A 20,431-nucleotide genomic window follows, 5' to 3' on the forward strand; every position below is an offset into this window, starting at 1 on the left:
AAATTTCACCAGCCCCATAGAAATAGTGCTTTTGTAATGGTGTCTCGACTAAATTTAAAAACCTTCTATTCTAGTTTTCAAGCGATTTTTGCAAACATACCTTCTCCTTCTCCAACTTCAACCTCCTAGCTTTCAAACGTCCTGACCTCGACACGGCCTCCCTTTTCAGCACCGTTGGAGTTATTGCTGTTGTGCCCTTTCTAACCTTCTTCTTTGGTACTCCAGTCTATATTGGAATGTCCAATTAGTTCGTTTTCTCATAACAATATAGCATATGTAGGGGTTTTTTTATCACTTCTGAGAGGTTTTAGAGATCGATTCTCTAAAATTTCTCAATTTTCCGATTTTTCCGATTCCGATTTTGGCCTCATCAACCCTCATATCGGACATCGGGTTGGACCCCCCCCCCCCCCCCCCCCCCCCCCCCCAATATTACGTCATGTAAAAGAAGGATAACCTACAATCTTTGTTTTATATTAGTGAATTTGAATATCTTGCAACTTGTTAAGACCACATTAAAATGCTTTGATATATAGACTTAACATCATGCCGGATGTACCTTTAAGAACTTATAGAAATCATGTAACTAAAAGAGAATGATGTAAAGGGGGATGCATTAGTAGTTAGAAATCGGATCGCTGTAGCGGAAAAAAGCAAACCCTAGCAAAGAGTGCAAGTGTTTTTATAACCAAATTCAGACAATTGTCTCGCCCATCGCCTGACATTTTAGGGTTTTTAACCCTTATCACCCATGAACCGGGTGCTTCCAGATTTATACCGAAACCCATATTGGAAGATAACACCCGATCTACAACATCAAAGCACATTTTAATAACTTTCGAGCACAAAACTGGTAAAAAAAAGACCAAAGTTGTTGCCCAATTTGATATTTTTCCTCACACGTGTAGCCAAAATGACCGATTTTTGTCAATATCTTGACAAATAAGCATTAAAGGGCTTATATTGCTTTATAAGTTGTATATAAATGTGATGTTTGCGCTCATTTTAAGCTAAAATTCAAGTCTCTACGATTTTCCTAGTTCAAGTTATCAAAATTCAGTCCCATTTTTGGTTCGCTGAGACAAAAAACAGTTTTTTGTCAGTATCTATAAAACAAAGCACTAAGGACCTTATGTTGCTTCATAACTTGTATATAAATATGGCCATTGCGGTAATTTTAAGCTAAAATTGAAGTCTCTATGACCTTCAGGAGCTGAAATACAAAAATCCCGTATACGCGACTGAGGGTAATTTAGAAAATTTGCCCTGTAGGGTTATGTCTAGCGACACAAATTGCGTACCTAAACAATTTTGGTTAAGAATGATCTTTCAAACAACCCTGTGTTGTCAGAAATCGTATACATCGAAGTGCACACTCAACTATTCCCTGCTACTAGAGTACTGTTAAATATGGCAAATTAAAATTGTCACAAGGTGGAATGAAGAGGAGGAGGTGGAAGAGGAGGCTAGGAGGGCTGATGAGGAAGAAGATCGAGGTCGAGGGAAGCCGTGGCCTGGGGTGCTTTTTTGACCGAGGCCGAGGTCTATCCTAGAATATGCCCTTTGAAAAACGCCATCATGTAATTAGGAAATAATTAGGAATACTGTTTTCAGAACTAAGAATGTATCGTACATACAAGGACTGAGGAGGAAGAGGATGACTGAGGAGGAGGAGGACTGAGGAAGAAGAAGACTGAGGAAAAAGTGGAGGAGGAGGAGGAGGTTGAGGAGGACTGAAGGAAAGGAGGACGGAAGAGGACTGAGAGGTAAAAACTGAGGAGCATCAGTAGAACTAAAAAGGAGAGGACTGAGGAGGAAAAGGAGGAGGAGAATGACTGGGGAGAAGGAGGATTGAAGAGGAGGACTGAGGAGGAGGAGGACTGAGAAGGAAGAGTTAGGAGGAGTGGGGCTGAGGAGGAGGACTGAGGAGGAAGAGTTAGGAGGAGGGGGACTGAGGAGGAAGAGTTAGGAGGAGGGGGACTGAGGAGGAAGAGTTAGGAGGAAGAGGACTGAGGAGGAAGAGTTAGGAGGAAGAAACTGCATTGTTCAAAACATCAATTGTTGACAAAGGAACACAAAGGAACACATAGACGTGGATATCTTGAATATTAATCGAATAATGATAATCTTAAATTTCAAGACAAATTAATGTCAATTAATGTCAATTAATGTCAATTAATGTCAATTAATGTCAATTAATGTCAATTAATGTCAATGTCAGTTTGGGTTTTTATGGAATACTGACATTAATTGACGTTGCATCTCCCCCCTATAGCAACCACCATAGCAACCGTAATCAGACCCCTATCACAGTCCTTGTTTACAATATTACACTCTACAGTATCACTATAGCAACCACCATAGTAACCGTAATCAGTCCCCTATCACAGTCCGTGTGTACAATATTACACTCTACAGTATCACTATAGCTACCACCATAAAAACCGTAATCAGTCCCCTATCACAGTCCGTGTGTACAATATTACACTCTACAGTATCACTATAGCTACCACCATAGCAACCGTAATCAGTCCCCTATCACAGTCCGTGTGTACAATATTACACTCTACAGTATCACTATAGCTACCACCATAGCAACCGTAATCAGTCCCCTATCACAGTCCGTGTGTACAATATTACACTCTACAGTATCACTATAGCTACCACCATAGCAACCGTAATCAGTCCCCTATCACAGTCCGTGTGTACAATATTACACTCTACAGTATCACTATAGCTACCACCATAGCAACCGTAATCAGTCCCCTATCACAGTCCTTGTGTGCAATATTACACTCTACAGTATCACTATAGCAACCACCATAGCAACCGTAATCAGTCCCCTATCACAGTCCGTGTGTTAGTTTGGAGGAGCATCACGGCTCTCGACAGTCAAAGTACAAATACGAAATGAAACTAGGCAAATGTGATAACAAGAATGGAAATAATACGGACATGTGCACCTGACGTTTCGGCACTTACTTCAGTGCAAGTAATTTGAGAGAGGGAGAGGGAGAGGGAGAGGGAGAGGGAGAGGGAGAGGGAGAGGGAGAGGGAGAGGGAGAGGGAGAGGGAGAGGGAGAGAGAGAGAGAGAGAGAGAGAGAGAGAGAGAGAGAGAGAGAGAGAGAGAGAGGGAGAGAGAGAGAGAGAGAGAGAGAGAGAGAGAGAGAGAGAGAGAGAGAGAGAGAGAGAGAGAGAGAGAGAGAGAGAGAGAGAGAGAGAGGAGAGAGAGAGAGAGAGAGAGAGAGAGAGAGAGAGAGAGAGAGAGAGAGAGAGAGAGAGAGAGAGAGAGAGAGAGAGAGAGAGAGAGAGAGAGAGAGAGAGAGAGAGAGAGAGAGAGAGAGAGAGAGAGAGAGAGAGAGAGAGAGAACTTGATTAGTAAAGCAGATTCTAGTGGTAAGCATTTGAGAGCTATTTTCAGCTCTAGCAAAAGTAGAAATGTAGTCTGTAAGTATAACAGTAGTTAGGATTCCGAACAATGAATAATGATTAATTAATGGGGGTGACTTGTCCGCCAATTTCCTGTCCTTTTTGGATTCTATGAGACAAACGGACGTGTTTTTGGGACATTAGCGGACATTGACGGACATTGACGGACATTGGCGGATATTAACGGGCAAACATTATGAGGATTTTTCGCACAAGATTTGGACACAATATTTTTGGCTCATAATGATCATGACAGCATGAAACATGAACAAATGAAAAACATTTAACAATTTTTACTTAGAATATTTTCAGTCCGAGTCATTCTGGATACGTACCTCTGAAGGCAGGGCAAATAAACTTTGTTCTGGTCCATCATCTTTTGTAAACACTCCATAATCTCGCTCTCTTAAAACAGATCGGCTCTATCCTGGTTAACCTCCTCCAGTATCCTATCTAGCGGAACCAGTTCGGTTCGACCTTAAAATATGCCGTACATGAACTCTCTGAATTCGTCCAACCTTCCTTCTCTTAGTGGGGTAGTGGGGTCTTCACGAACTGCATCTCCTCTGTTATCCTAGTATTAGCAAGAGTTAAAAAAACACGACATTATTGATAGACTTTATTGAAACATTCTCATTAGGCATACACACAGATGCTATACTCTCATACATTCCCTACATTATATTTACCGGGCAAGACTTGGAAAACACTAGACAAGGGGAATTTAGTTGTGTGGGACCTATTCTGTAGAGTAATCTAATAGATGCGAAGATCGTGAGTTTAACTTGTGATATGGGACACCAGAGAATAATGGAGGGTGTGACATGTCCGCCTATGTCCTGTCCTTTTTGGATTCTATGAGACAACGGACGCGTTTTTTGAGACATTAGCGAAAATTGACGGACATTGGTGGGCTCGGACGGACATTGGCGGACATAAACGGACAAATATTATGAGAATCTTTCGCACAAGATTTGGTCACAATATTCCCAATAATAAATCGACGCAGTTAAATTTATGTATTAAAGGCAGAGAGGAAAGAGGAGCTCCGTCAACAAGACGTGAACTCAGCGAAACTGAACTGATCCTAAGTGACTAAGCGAAACTGCGGGGTAAATCCACATGCAACGCGTTACCAGTTATGAGTTACGCGTGGTAATTAAATGGCGTGGTCTCGACAGATCTACAATTCCATGCAAAGAAACGTACGTGCGCAAACTTTACATACATTTTTTGCACAGAGCGTTACAAGATAATATATTAATAAAAGTGACAGGCCCACCATGCTTTAGTATATGACAGCATTTTGGTACAAGAGCATAATATTGAGTTAGAGTCTATATTTACTCAAAATAACAGGGCTGAGGGCTAGGGTGATCTGAACTGCATTTCATCCGCACAGATTACAACTATACAATAACCAAGATGTTTGATATTTTTTCCCAAATTGTATGCCTTGTCGTCAAAAATCGATCGATCAGTGTGACACAAGTCACGATCGAGGAACTGAATATCCGAAGAAAGCTTTGATAAAACAAAAATTATGAAAATGTCCTACCAGGACATTTTCAGATATATCAGTTTTCCTCGACCCTAATTTTTAATTTTTTACTGAATTTTTCTTCGGTGGCTAATTAATGAGTTCACTGTGCACAAGACATGAAAGGTACTGAAAGCATACTCAATGAATGCCCTGATTGGTTGGAGACTGCTTATAGGACAACAACCGAAGCACTATAACGCAAATTACTAACAAAAAACACTATTTACAAAAAAATATTTTTGAACTTAGTTAGATCAAAATGTTTACTTACCGTACAATCCCGACATTTAAGGACGCGGCACATTTGAAACCCAGTCTTCCTCTTGAAACTTGGGTACCCTCTTTATCAGAAGTTGTACGTAAGCTCTGAATTGATATTGTGGGTTATCGCAAATCACTTTGACTCATGCCATAACTTAAATTATATATATAATTTAAGTTAAATAATAATAACTATATATAGTTATTATTAGGAAAATTAGGTTAAGTATGCGACAAAAACAAATCTTTTTAGAAAAGCTCAAAACATTTAGTATAAAGTACTTTTTCACTTAATTATAAACTTAATTATAAACTTAATTATAAACTTAATTATAAACTTAATTATAAACTTAATTATAAACTCACTGGAACTTTGTTACTGCAGCAGCAGGGCCAGAATCTTTCAACACCTTTTCAATCGACTCGACTAGGTCAGCGTGTTCGCTAGCCATCTCTCTCCAGGCAGAATGGAGCATTGCTTGCCAATACAGGTTAAAAGGTTAAATACTCTCCAAGTTTTTGTGAACGAGTCTTTCACTTTGAATGTTGCAGCTTTAGAATTTTGCGATGAGTGGCAGTACCCGGTAAACGAGGATTTGTCCAGCTTCGAATACTCCGAATATATTAATTTCATCGTTGCCTGCAAAAACTATTATAATTATACGGTTCAATGGCCAAAAACTTAACATTACATTTTTGAGAAAGCAAAATTCGCCGAAAATGTAAACGTTTTCAATATTCTTACTGTGAGTAGAGTAATCTGTGTATGGAAATTTCCATCGTATTCAATCATCTGTTTCACTCGAGAATTGTCAAGAACGTTTGCTCGGGCGATCTTGGCGTTCTGGATGCGCTCTTGAGTCAGTTGATCACCAGCGATCTAAGTTATCTGAAGATTTATGACTTTATAATTTCAGCAAAAGTTGGATATTAAATTATGGTATCAAATCTAAAATTAAGACTTAATAATTCCATCGAAATGCTAGGTATTAATCTCGCACAACATTTATCTTGTAGATTAAATGAGTTTTTCATCTTTACTTGTGGAACTTTGGCAATGAGACTATATTATTGGGCTCAACCGAGCTGTGTACAAGCTGTTCCTGCTATTACAAATATAAAAAAGGCTGCTGTTATATTCTGTGATATGATACTTAGCTGATTTTTTTCCACATTGGCGTACCTTATTATTGTAACTTACCCTTTTAATGTTGCTGTACTGCAAACAGTCATTGAGGATCTGTATAATTTTCCCAGCTGTCGAGGTTTGATTTTGGTCGAAGATACCGAGTAAGTGTTACTAACACAGTCCCCAAGGCCATGACATTACTGTTTTTGTGTTCATGGCGCTTGGGGAGATGTCTCAGTATCATCGAAGTTTCAGCCAGCGTGGACATGGTGATCACTACCAGCTGCTCCTCCATTACTTTTAACTCTCCGCTCGCGCTGGTCGGTAGTACTAGTAGGTGCTTTTCTGTGCGAATAAGAAAAAGTGATTAACACGACTACAGTAATTCTAATTTTAAAAATTGCTGGCGCTGAAAATAGGCGTACATAATACCAATAGTGTTTTTGTTTTAATCAAACTTAAATATTTTAGTTCATTAAATAGAATCAACGCGTAGTTTAATTAAAACCTGTCAATGAGTCTAAGGGAAGTGACGGAGCAGCTTTGGACAGATCTGAAGGATCGAAGATTTGTTGTCGCTTCGCGATAAAATGCACCACGTCAATCTTTTGTTCCTTCCCCCATCTGGCGTTTCCAATTACGACGTTAAAATTATCAAGTACCAAAACAGTCAGGGGAGATTGCCGCTGTTCCAGGTGTTTGTAGGTCTGCTCTCTGTTCCCAATAGAAATTCCACCAGTCCCTAATCATACATTGAAAGTCGTCTATTATGTAAATATATAAAGGCTTTATAGGGTTTATAAGTAGATAATGCCAGACATTTGGGGGAGGGGGGAGCTGACCATATTAAAGTATATCCCCCCACCCCCCCCCCCCCCCCCCCCCTTAAGTTATAAAAATCATACGTACGGTTGTAGATAAGCTTATGAAGAATCCTATTTGCCCCGATAAAAATGTACGGGTGATTCTTTAGCGTCTAATTCTTCTGGGGTTTTCTTGCCTTCCTTCTGGAACTCAATAATGCTCTTTATCATCGAATCCGTGTTTAAGCCTGCTTTCTTGATGATATCGCGTGCGGTCCGGCTGCTACAACACACTCCCATTTTACCCAATATGTCAACAGCTGAGTTTGGGAGTCCTGAGTATGTGTGAAATGGTGTAAGTAGAACGAAAGTTAATTCGTTAAACACGAGTTGACTTTCTCAGGTGTAAACCATCGCTCCCGCTGGGGTTTACACTAAAATAGATGTAAATAGATGAGGGCGGAATGTCTATGTATTATACAGATAGATGTATAGATGAGTCCGGGAGTCACCTCAGACTGGCTGGCGGGAAGTTTCAAAACAAATAACAGTGGTGCACTATATATTACACATTATATTGTATCATGGGCACGTATCACATTACACATCTTACAGGAGCCACCGTCAATAGATAACGGAAAGGATTAAATTCAATTAAACACGCTTGACAAGTGGAAAATGTGCTATAGAGGGATTCTGTGTGGGTGTCTATTTGATATCCCGACTGTTCCCGCGAATTCTCACTCAAAAACCCGGACGAATCTATAATATAATATGATGTGTTTAAACCAATCCCCAGTCTAAGATGCCTATTTTGTAATTCACTAGTCCAATCTATTAGTATTAAACGCCATAATAAAGTTATTTCAGAAATTACCACCTTACACACAAAACCGACCACTAATATAACATACACTCAAACTGATTCCTGCTATTCCCACTTACACGCTATCTTACACCGTTATCTATTTGAGTGTAACATCCTGAACGGTAAATTAAGGGAAGTGTAAGGTAGTGTTATCTCCGTTCAGATAAAGGTGGAAATGTGTTCACTGTAGCTGTGGTAAGAGTTTTAATATGAATCATGGGCCCCTAACAAATTTGCTTCTAAATTGTGAAATGTAGCCGTTAAATGTTTATTCGGGTGTAATTTTCAACGGATTTGCAGTATAAGTTATGCAACAAATTGATATTACTGATTATTGAAGTGTAGTATTAAGATAAATATGTTTTATATATATTTACCCGGCTATAAATCACATTACAGAGTTGGGTTTGAACTGATAAAAACCGTGTTAAAATTCTTAAAAAGTTAAAAGGACATAACTGCGACAGTAGGGGGCCGGGGGCGGGGGGGTTCGGGGTCTTGATTACGGTTGATTACGGAGGGGGGGGGGGTTCGGGGTCTTGATTACGGTTGATTACGGAGGGGGGGGGGTTCGGGGTCTTGATTACGGTTGATTACGGAGGGGGCCGGGGGGGGGGTTCGGGGTCTTGATTACGGTTGATTACGGGCAGCTATTCCACTCCTGCCAACAAATGGAAAGCCAAGGGCGGAAAGAGTGCTTGGTAGAAAACAGATGACTAGGTACAGATAAATGATGGAATGAGAAGAACAAACAGATTCTACCTCACATTGTAAACACATATTGTAGGATAGAGGGGATTTTATTACCACACACAATCTCGCATCTATTCAACTTCTTGAGTTGTACCTGCTTTTAAAAATGCCTTCTCTCAAAGGTGATACGGCGATCAAATCAGTTCAAATCCTTGGCTAGAAGTTTAACACAGTGAAATACTAACCTTCTATCTACGTAAATCTTCTGAGCTTCATTTCCGCTCAATCTCCAGTCGGAGTTTTCGTCCTTGTTCCTGGAAAGTGATAACCATGGCCATGTTATAGCTTACTTCGACTGAAAATTTAATCTATGGAGGCCTGAAACAACCGTTATTTAAATTTTGTATCGATTATCGATAGTTGCAGAAGAGTGGAGCAAAAAGAGATAAGGGCAGAAAGAGAATTCATATTCAATATCAATCTTATTTCTATAATTATTTTAGACACGAAACAATGACTTACAAAATAGTACATACCTCTTATAGTTTTAGAGTTTAGACACCAGAAATATCTAGAGCATGATAGGACCATCATGATATGACCATCTGTGTTTCCCCATCTGGTGAAGGAGCCAAATAACTGATAGTGCAACTTTACTTAACACCCACCACGGCCTGTTTTATTTACCTGAAATAAACATAGAATAAAATAAAACTAGTGAGTTCATAATGGATGGCACAACTACAAGACACTGAAAGCCATATTAAAGAAGAAAAAGATTTCATTTAAAGAGAAAATCTTCAGAGTAGAAGGATACATTCTGGAAGATTTTCGAAGGAAAGCTTTTCTACTGTTCCCTTGCCCCAAATGTCACAGTTTTGATTTAACCAGTTACCATGATGTTCAGGCATATCTAAGTCTTACTTTTACAGAGCACACATTCTTTGGAATAAACTCCCTTATGAATTAAAGGACCAGTTAACTGAAAAAAAAGTTATACTCATATTTTGACAGATTGTGACAAATAGCAAACTAAGCAACGAGTCGAAATTCCTAAATCTCTAACTGCTCTCTAACGCGTGTAAATAGCGTTTGTATTATTTTGGCAGTATTCTGATATTACACTTTTACATTCGTTGCTAAATTGTAGCTCTCTTATCAGCAGTTTTGTGTGCGCGTTGAATTATCTCTCTGGCTTTGTAGATTTGTATACATTGTTTGTACATTTTCTGTACAACGTGTACGATGCCTTTGCCGCTACAGAATGAACACTTGGATATGCTAGATGATGCTATGGTTATGAATGGCCAGTTCCTTACGGAGTATGCGAATCAGATACACATGGCAACTAACAGTATTTTCAAGGAGATTAGAAGTAAAATCGGTGCCGAACACAACGATGATGTGCAATTTGACAAACTGAACCAGAGAAGTGTGCCCAGAGAGAGGTTATCAGAATGGCTAGAGACAGTATGCTGTTTGCTGAACGATTATTGTGGTCCATTGTTACAATCTGCCACAGAAACAGCTACCGACAACAGGGTGTTCAGGAAAGAAAAAATAGAAGATGCGAATAAGATCATAGAACTGCAAGAGAAGTTACTCTCTAAACAAGAAGAAGATATGACAAAAATCAGTGATCTGCAGGAGAAGTTAGCTTTGAAGAAGGATGACGAGATTGGAACTGTGAAAAGTGCAGCTCAGAAAGAGATTAAGACCTTTTCGTCTCTGTTGAAAAACACGTGCAAAAACGCCTTTGCACCGAAGAAAATCCAAGCTGCAGTGAAAAGGGTTGCCCTAGAAGAAGATCGAAGTAAAAGTCTGATTATCTTTGGGATTCCAGAGACTGAGGAGAACCTGGATGCTAAGGTATCTGGTATTTTGTTGGACCATCTCAACGAAAAACCAAAAATGTTGAGATGTAATAGAGTTGGAAAGGACACAAGTGAACGAGTCAGACCAGTTAAATTCACTTTGTCAAGCTCAGATCAAGCTCGTACCATCTTGAGCAAGACTAAGTTATTAAGACATGTAGACGGGTTTACTTCTGTTTACATAACTCCTGATAGATCAGCTGCAGACAGAATAGCCTACAAGAAAGTTGTCGTCCAGCTACTCAATAAAAGGACAGCAGAGCCGGACAAAGTTCACGTAATCAGGAACTTTAGAGTCATTAGCTCGGAGAAGGAGCCTTGAGAGTTTTATATTTTCTATAAGTACAATATTATATGTTTTGATTCATTGCTTAATTAATTGTTGCTAGGGCCCAATGTTATTGCGGGTGTGGTATTTACTGCACACTACCGTGTTTTGGTTACCCCTCTCTCAATACATAATTAGGGTTTCGATATTCTGGGATAGTGAAAATTAGGGCTATATCGGTTTTTTCCTTTTATAACTGGGTTTATTTAGAAGCATTCAATTCTGTATAATTATGTATTGTTTGAAAAGTTTTAGATAAAAAAAAATGACGTCACGAAGTCCCTTGCGCGCGCAGAGGAGCTCGTGAGAATGTATTTTACAGGTAGAAAATGGACATAATACAATGTTTTTCCCCGAATAACTCGAAAAGTAAGTAATTTAGGGTACATGTTGCTTCATAAGTTGTATATAAACATGGCAATTCTGCACAATTTGCACACATTCAAAAACCTTTAGGGCCTTCATAGCCCAATTTACCAGATACCCATAGTTTTGCATGATTTCTGGAACCGAAAATCAGTTTTTCGCCAATAACTAAAAAAGTAAGCACTTTAAGGCATATGTTTGTTCGTAAGTCATATATTAATATGCCAATTGCGGTTCTTTTGCACCCTGTCTAGTGTCTAAAGACTCTATCACGATCCTATCGAAAATGGGCTCAGCACCACGCCCAAAATGGTTTTTGGCGAATTTCTCGAAAAGTAAGGATTTTAGGCCATGTGTTGCTCGATAACTCCTATATAATCATGCATATGTGGCTTCGTTTAAGCCTATTTTGAAGTCTCTACGACCTTCAGAAGCAAGGGGTCGGTTACGTTATTGGGTCAATATGGGCGTGGTCCTCCTGGGTTTTCTCCACTGTCAAACAAATGTCTCCAAACGAAAATCGTTTATTCATACCTTCGGGAAGGTCTGTGCAAAGTTTCGTGAGTATCTGAACATTTGCAGGTTCATTTCCATAAATGTCCATAAATGACTGGATTACACAACTTTAGAGTTAACTTTAGAGAAACTCATAGTCATTTATCTCAAATTAAGCTGTTAGTGTCCATGATCAACCTGTGGCGACAATGTTTTACGTGAAATGTAAAAATCAGGAGTAGTATAAAAAGTGTATTTTTAGATTAAAGTGCTAGCTCATAGTTTTAGAATTGTATAGTCGTTTAACCATCTAACAATCGATCGTGCCGTATTAATATATGGCCAAAGAATAATAGGATCTTGGAAATTCTATATTTGTTCAGTGGGTCGATTGACTGAACACGTTTGCACTTGGTATTTAAACTTACCAGTAGTTTATTTATGTTATGTACCGATGATAATGCAATTAGGATAACAGCTAGGTAAGTATAATTCAAAACTGTAACACACCGCACACCGTACACTCCAATCACTATTACTATTTGGTAGACCGGGTATTTTGGCGGGAATTCTGTTCCCACGGCACTGTTCTGATAGAAGCTACTTCTACTAATGGTCCCAGAGGAACGGCCGTAAAGTAGCCAGACTTCTTGTCTCCTGTACTGGCTGACACATGCAGATTAAAGTTAGAAATTTCGCTATGCTATAAATATAATTGCTCTCGGAATTGAACAAACTAGCTCCTACTTATCTAGATCCTTTTAAATTCGTTAGAGTTTCATGGACTGGGGAAAAATAATCGGTACAGTCTCCCTGCTTGTGTAATTAAGCAATGAAAACAATCCAAAATTATCACATATGACATAAGAACTGTAATAGCAGAAACTTTCTAACCGTACATTCACCCGCCTCTGTCCAAGAACCTATATCACTGTTTAAAATCATGACGTGAGCACTGTACATCCAATCAGCTATTCCTTTAGTTAGGATGATAGCCAAAACTATAAGGATTTTGGAGAACTCGGGTAATAGTCATAATTCTAAAATTTGAGTGAGTAACACGTGTTTTAATGACAACGATAAACATTTGCAACGTATTACGCTATGCCAGCGCGCACTGAGGGACTTCGTGACGTCACGAGGCCACAGCTTATTATTGCAATAACACGCGTTACACGTACGCTAGAGAGTTGGTTCTTTCGGCGATACGATTCTTTACCAGTTTGTCACAGCTGATTTAAATCTTAGCCAAATTGGAGACTACAAATTTTTCAGTTAACTGGTCCTTTAAGGGAAATCTCAAGGCCATCTGTGTTTAAAACTCATTAAATTCAGCACCTCTGGACAGTTCTAAACGACTTTATAACATCTTCTGACAATTAAACAATTTATGTGTTCCTCGTTTCACTCAGATTAAAAATTGCGCTTCCTGCCGGAATGAGTTGTGGCTCCTAAAAGGAAAGTTCATAAATATATTATAAATGCTATTGAGACATTCTTACCAGCTTTCTAGAAAGCTGATGCACTTTTTCTTGTTATCTGTACTACCGTACAGTGTATCGGCTTAATGTTTCGTCTGTATTTGCCAGCCGCTTCTTTCAGTCTGTTGTAACTCATTTCTAAGAATATAGCACTTATCACTACATCATATTTTAAGACGCAATGCAATTTAAACGTCACGAAAAATTAGAAAATATTCAATCACAAAATTGTGCATAATAGATGGATATAACAGAACTGATCTACATCAGTTAGGTCTTATCGTTTAAAAAAATACATCTCAAGGCCATCTGCGTTTAAAACTCATTAAATTCAGCACCTCTGGACAGTTCTAAACGACTTTATAACATCTTCTGACAATTAAACAATTTATGTCGTCCTCGTTTCACTCAGATTTAACAATATACATATAAATATTACTTCTCTACCAATACCCAGGATTCCTAGTACCAACCTAAAACCATGATGCCTTATATCTACCTTAACTTTCACGATGATCCGACACACAAACAGTCAAATATTTGCAGCACTAGCAAGAACTCAACTCATGGACTCACCTTCAAATTAATCCTAAGTGACGGAGGCGGGCTTCTGTTCAAAGAGTTACTCTGATACCTATCTGAATTTAGTCAATGTAAGAATTACTATTACAAAAAATACATCAGTATCATATCTGCCCGACCAACCACCCACCCACCCACACAGCCAGTTTTTGAGTAGACTTACAAGTCGTGCTTTGAAGAATCTGAGGGAGACTTAATCCAGCTGAAGCTCCACTCCTGTGACTATCAATTGAGGGAGCAGCTGCACCTCGTCTCGGACTGTTATAAGGCTGACTTGGGCCAGGTCTTGAAACTCCACGTCTTTGAACAGTTGTGCTTGCACCATCTGTTCTATTCCCTAGAGAGTTTTGTTGATCGGGTGATAATGATACGAACACGTTGTATTTAAAATGTGATCAAGTTAATACTTTTATCGTTTAGAGGATGTGATTAGACCTTATATTAGACCTTATATATTTACTCTGCAATTTTGAAATCCAATTAAAATCATTAAATCCAAATTATACAGTTAAGTGGACTTTTGAAACAATTATAGGGCGAGTAACCACCGAAATGGCATTTGGATGCGTAACTTACTTTCTCCAACGCACACATCAGAGCAACTTTTGGGAAATTGGGTATTTGAACATCCATTGTCATGAACGGCCCCGTTGCCGAACACAAAAGTTTTACCTTTCCCAGCTTAAACTTCGATACAGCTTCTGCGAGGTCTCTTACCGTCCTAAGCCCGTTGTAGGGCATTGTCTGAAAAAATATCTGTCAAATCAATGTTCCGAATAGTTGTGTATTTATCACGCTTCACTCAGATTAAACAATATACATAATACATATACATCACTTCTCAACCAATACCCAGGATTCCTAGTACCAACCTAAAACCATGATGCCTTATATCTACCTTAACTTCCACGATGATCCGACACACAAACTTTGATAACAATAACGAAACAATACTTTACTATCAAGACGAATTATGATTCATCTCGAGTGGTTTTACATTTTACAATCCTAAACACCTCTGCACAATTTCACTGTCATTTTACTGATCTGTGCGCATTCCTGGCATTAATCTCACGAAGTATATATATATTTTCTGTACTCTACTCTGTACAAATGCCCCTGAGTTCTTTTTGTCTATCTGTCCGCCTACGTGAAAATTATATGAGAAATAGGAAGTTGCATAGTAACCATGGTTACTGTGTTGAACTACTAACTTGTACTTACTTCACTTACTATAACTTCGGTTGTGACCGATATTTTTGAAAAATATCGGTCGACGATCAGCGAAAACGGTAGAGGAAAGGAAAACGGGCTGTTGGTGAAATAGCGTTTCAGACTTTCACACAACAGCTCGTACCCAGCATCTACCACTCTCGGAGGAAACGCCCTCGAGTGGTTTATATCCCCCATCTCTGATCCAGTGGTGTCCATGGTCAGGACTAGTTGATCAAAGTTCCTGATGAAAAAAGGTTGATTATTTATGTTATTTTTTTACAAAAAATCTGGAAGCAACCACTGTTTTCACGACTTTGACAATTCACTGTTCACAATTCACTGCTTATACTTTGTGGAAAAAGAAACACGGCCGCAGGTGATCATTAGAAAATGAAATATAGCAGCAGCGGGCAGCCAGCAAGACCTTTTGTCAATAACTTGTCAAATATACCTGTAGCTGTGTCCTGAGCAGATGTTATAGTAGGCAGCCATCACAAGGTTGAACCCTACCGTCTCTGTGACGATCCTCGCGGAACCCTGCTCGTCAACCATGTGCTTGAACAAACCACCGTGTTTGTTAGCCTTCTGGTTGATGATGTGTTGCGAGGTGTTGTAAAGGATCTTCGACCACTTCTTCGTCCGCTTCCCGTTTTCTCGGCTGGTTGGAGGGAGTGCCCACCCAGCGTGCTGTGAGTCCCCTATCTTACAGCACTTGCACCACAGGACGTGCACCGCAGTTCCGGTGTTCACTATCTAAAAAAGTATGGTGTTAAACAAGCCTGAGACTTGAGAGTTCGAACTTCGATTCTTATAATGAATAACGCATTATACATGATGTATAATGTTTGTCCGTTTGTACTTAGTAGTGTACTCGTAGTTTGTACACTGCATTCCACAGTCCATGTTGAACAACAAAAAAGAGTGAAACTTGATGAAATTAGGATTAACTAGATATGATTAAGGCTTAGAAGGTATAGAATCACATGTATTTGAATGCAGTCTGCAGATTTAAGATTTAAGATTACACTGTACAGTGTAATCTTTAAGATATATAATCACATCCAACATTTTATACATAACGCATGACATAGATAGATCGAGATTGAAGAAGATTGATGCGTTTTAGCCTCTGCACTTTGCAGCATGCTTAAAATAATGCAAATAAATCATCATAGTAATTAACACATTATACATTAATCATGATGTATAATGTTTCAAGCGATAAAAACTGAATACCATTGGTACCAAACCCCTAAAAGATTGCTCAGAATTAAATCAAATTTAAATAAAACTTACGGGTGCGGTGTTGTTGTGCTTGAAGACAAATCAGAATTCGAGGAGTGAAGCTGAGATCTTAAAACCGACAGCTCATCTGAAGCCCGAATCAAAGTGTTATTTAAAAGTGTCACGGTCTGTAAATTACTTTTGGCCGTTTGGGTTAATTTACGATGTGTTATGTTTTGACAGACAAATCATCAATCGAGTGACTAAAAGTATAATTACCTTTGAGTTGTTGGATGTTAGAATTCTGCTTGTCCCTTGTCCTCAACAGTTCTGCCGTCTCCTCAACAAGTTTGTCAATTGTTTGTTGGTGAATTGCTGTGTCAGACAGCTGGGATGTTGATGCTTGGGACTCCTCTGCCTCGTTCTGCATCCTTTCCCTGGGTTTTATAAGTTTAATTTAAATAGCAATAAAGACAAATTCAAATCTAAAATACATAACATTTGAAAATTCGACATTTTCACGAAGGTACGGAGATTGTGCTTGGAATGGGAATATTCAACCTTATTTTCTGTGTTTCTCCAGCGTGCTCCAACATAATTGACAGCAATAGGGAATTTCTTTTTAGCGGATCTGAATTGTAAGTCAAATAAAAAACAATGGTACTTTGTCCTGAAATTATGAAAAAATGTTATGTATATTTAATTGAATTTGTAAAGTTACTAAATCAAACACTGCATGGCGCACGTGTAGAATATGTGGAGCAGTTCATAGGTGTGATGATAGTTTTGGTCATAAACGTGCTGATTGTAGGTAATAGGAATTTAAAAGTTTGATAAAAACCTGTCTCTGTCATATAGACCAGGTCCACTAAATTTCTGGCAAGTAGCCTTATTACAGGATAGTTCTCTTTCTCCTTCTTCTCCTTTTCTTTCTCCGTCCTCATCTCCTCCAACAGCTGCTGAGCGGCCTCTTCTGTAAAATATGCCAATCAATCAATGTATAATTAAATTTAAATGTGCGATAAAATTTACCGACTCTTCAAAGGAAGATAACCATCGGCCTCAGCACTGCATAAAAAGTGCATGATGGACTCGCTTCAAAGGTTTTATCTGACTCTGTTTAATCACGAATTCAGTATTGAAGTATAAAGTGAATATTTTTAAGGATAGAAAATAAAAAGTTCAAAATTATAGAAACCTATTCGTTCCACGTGGGAAGACATTCTAAATAAGTTTTAGTGAGGAGAGAGCCACCTAGTTCATGGAATTCTATACCAATGTTTGTAAATAAAATGTAATGTTTAAAAATGAGACATAAAAATAATTTTATGTCTCTTAGACAATATTGAAACTAATTAAATACATGAGGGGACAGGGGTTCAGTGTACATACGTTGGCCGTTATAGGGGTGACTGAAAACTGAACCCAATTGAAACTAGTTCCCACTAACCAATCAGCTTAATTGGTAAGGGTTAAGGTTAGGGTTAGGGTTAGGGTTAGTCTAAATTGTCTAAATTGGGTTCAGTTGTCCAGTAGCCCGTTATAGATCAGTCACGTAGTGCCTGATTGAGATAATGTTTTTCTAGCATGACGTACAGCTATCACTAGGAATGTCATGTTAAATTTTTTAGAATGAAAGTTAATGTTCCGCAGTGGCGCAGTTATTTGACAGTTTCAATAATCAGATCGAGTCAAGTTGTACTGAATTGTGTTGAATTGAGTTTGGCCAAATTACGTTTGCACTGAAAAATGAGAATACTAGTTTCTCATATGACAGTGAGCAATTTTTGATCGGTGCAAATGAAATTCAGTTTAGCGAACCCCTCAGATGGAAACAATGTGACTTTGTAAGTTATAAATACACCACTCAGCCGAGGCAGCACCATGTATTACCAGTCTAGAATGTTGCAATCAAACTACCTACCTAGCTTTAGCCACCCTGGCAACACCAGAGAAGTAATAGTCTCAAAAAAACACCTATCATGGTAATAACATGGCTCAGTGCCTTTGTCCACATGTGATACATAATATCATGTGAAGTGTTAGGTGGTTCGAATGTATTACTAGTCTACTTAGAACGAAAAAACAATAGCAAGTTGTGAATGAATGGGAAAAGCGAGCGACCGATTTCATTCTCGTATCATTTTGCATTTGCGGACGGTTATTCAAATCAATATCATTTCCTTTTGTTTGGGAAAGAGAGATACTGGCAGCGGTCCACTCCACCCATGATTATGGGTTTTGGTAAAATATATCTATACATATATATATAGATTAGATAAATAGGTATACTAGGGCCTGTCATGATATCATGGATTGCTTAGGTTCCACCTGGATCTGGTAGTCCTCATAATTCTGCGGCCTCTATGTATCGTCATCTTGCACAACTCTTTAAGAATCTTGTGGATTTGGCATGTGAAAATTTGCAGCCTTCCAGACATTGATTGGGTTAACGAGGTATCGTACGTCACCTCAAGATCGGGTGACAGGGGGCTGACCAGGCCAGAACCCAATTGATTGGGTCTGAGGTCACGTGATTATGAGCCTGAGGTCACGTGACTATGACGTCACCAGACCTTCCTCTCCGTTTCCCGCTCATTGGACCAGGTGAGCTTGCATGCTTGTGAATGTGGGTGTAAGTATAGCTGTACTGTAGTTTATCCCTAATTAAACCCCTATAGAAACCGAAAATTTATTTTCTGGCAGAAAGCTAGAAATTTACCAAAATATCATCATTGTTTTAAATTTATTTTGATGACCATTCCTGTCCTAAAATTGCACGAGAAATCGATTAAACTTGGTTTCAGAACTCAACAATGCTTCCTTATGCCTCAAAATCCATGTTTTATTGATACAATCAACATCTCGATCCTGTAGTTCAACTTATTACTTAAAGGGTTCAAGTATAGTTACGCGGTAGACAAACTAAAACAAAATTGTAGGTTTATAACCTACCAAAGTCCATCATCAGTTAGTAACAGAGTAGAGATCAGAGCAGAACGAAGGAACATAATTGCTTACGGGAATATTTTCTGAAATATTGTCGACAGGTTAAAATCAATTGCATTTCTGTTACTTGGGTGTGGGATATAAAGCATTATATGGTAGTTAAAAGCCTACATAATTATACTCTTCACTTGATATGGCTAATGTTTAGCATTATTTATAATCCATTATAATGATGTGATCTGAAATTAAGTTAAGCTACAGACGTTTTTTGTGACAATACAAGAAATAATGGTTGAGCTCCTACTTGTGATTCACTTAGGAAATACAATATATCTGATTTATTGTACCTTCACTTCTTCTGCTTTTTCGTTTGCTGTCTGTGCTCTGCGACAGCAATTTGTTGCCCAGACTTCTTATCCTCCCCTACCACCTTCTTACCACAGGTTGACATAAGCGCCACTTGCCTCTCAACAGCTTGGTTGTTGTTAACAAATGCTGTTTTGAGAGGCATTCTTATATATGAGATAATAGCGGCTCTCGTCAGACCACGTAGCAAGGGGGGTAGGGTTACCCGAGCATACTCCTTCTTTGCTGAGGATAATTGTGTTATTTTTTATTTACATCATGTACATTGTACTGAGACTGAAGGAACTATAACTTAACTCGAACACGTTAGTTCTAGAAGTAGTATAATATGTTGAATGAATGATTGATTAAGCTGATCGTTAACATATAACACATATTATGCAAAAAAGTATCTTTGATAATAATAATTATTACCGACTCCCGTCTTAAACCACCATCCACAAGAATCCTCCTTGTAGATGGGGAGCTCAGTGAACTTCCTTGCGGTCATGTCCAAGTCTGGCTTGTAAAAAACCCTCACACGTCGGAAAGTGGCACCTTCTCCTCCCAGTCAAGGATTTTCAGACAATCGGCCACACCCTCCCTCCGCACATATACATCTTGTTCATCATCGGCTGAAATTCATCATTCAATCAAATTTAAAAGATTTTATAGAAAAGAATAATATATCCCAATTACTTAAACTGATTAAGTGTTACGTAGGACACAAAACTGAAAATCTGATGTATATAATTATACAATATTATATATGTTTTCGTATGTTATATATAAGTTTCATAAATATTTTAAAGAATACCGGTGTTATATTAAACTAACAATATGAT

This window comes from Bolinopsis microptera, chromosome 5 (assembly GCF_026151205.1).
Source record: "Bolinopsis microptera isolate Bmic1 chromosome 5, MBARI_Bmic_1.0, whole genome shotgun sequence".
Lineage (NCBI taxonomy): Eukaryota > Metazoa > Ctenophora > Tentaculata > Lobata > Bolinopsidae > Bolinopsis > Bolinopsis microptera.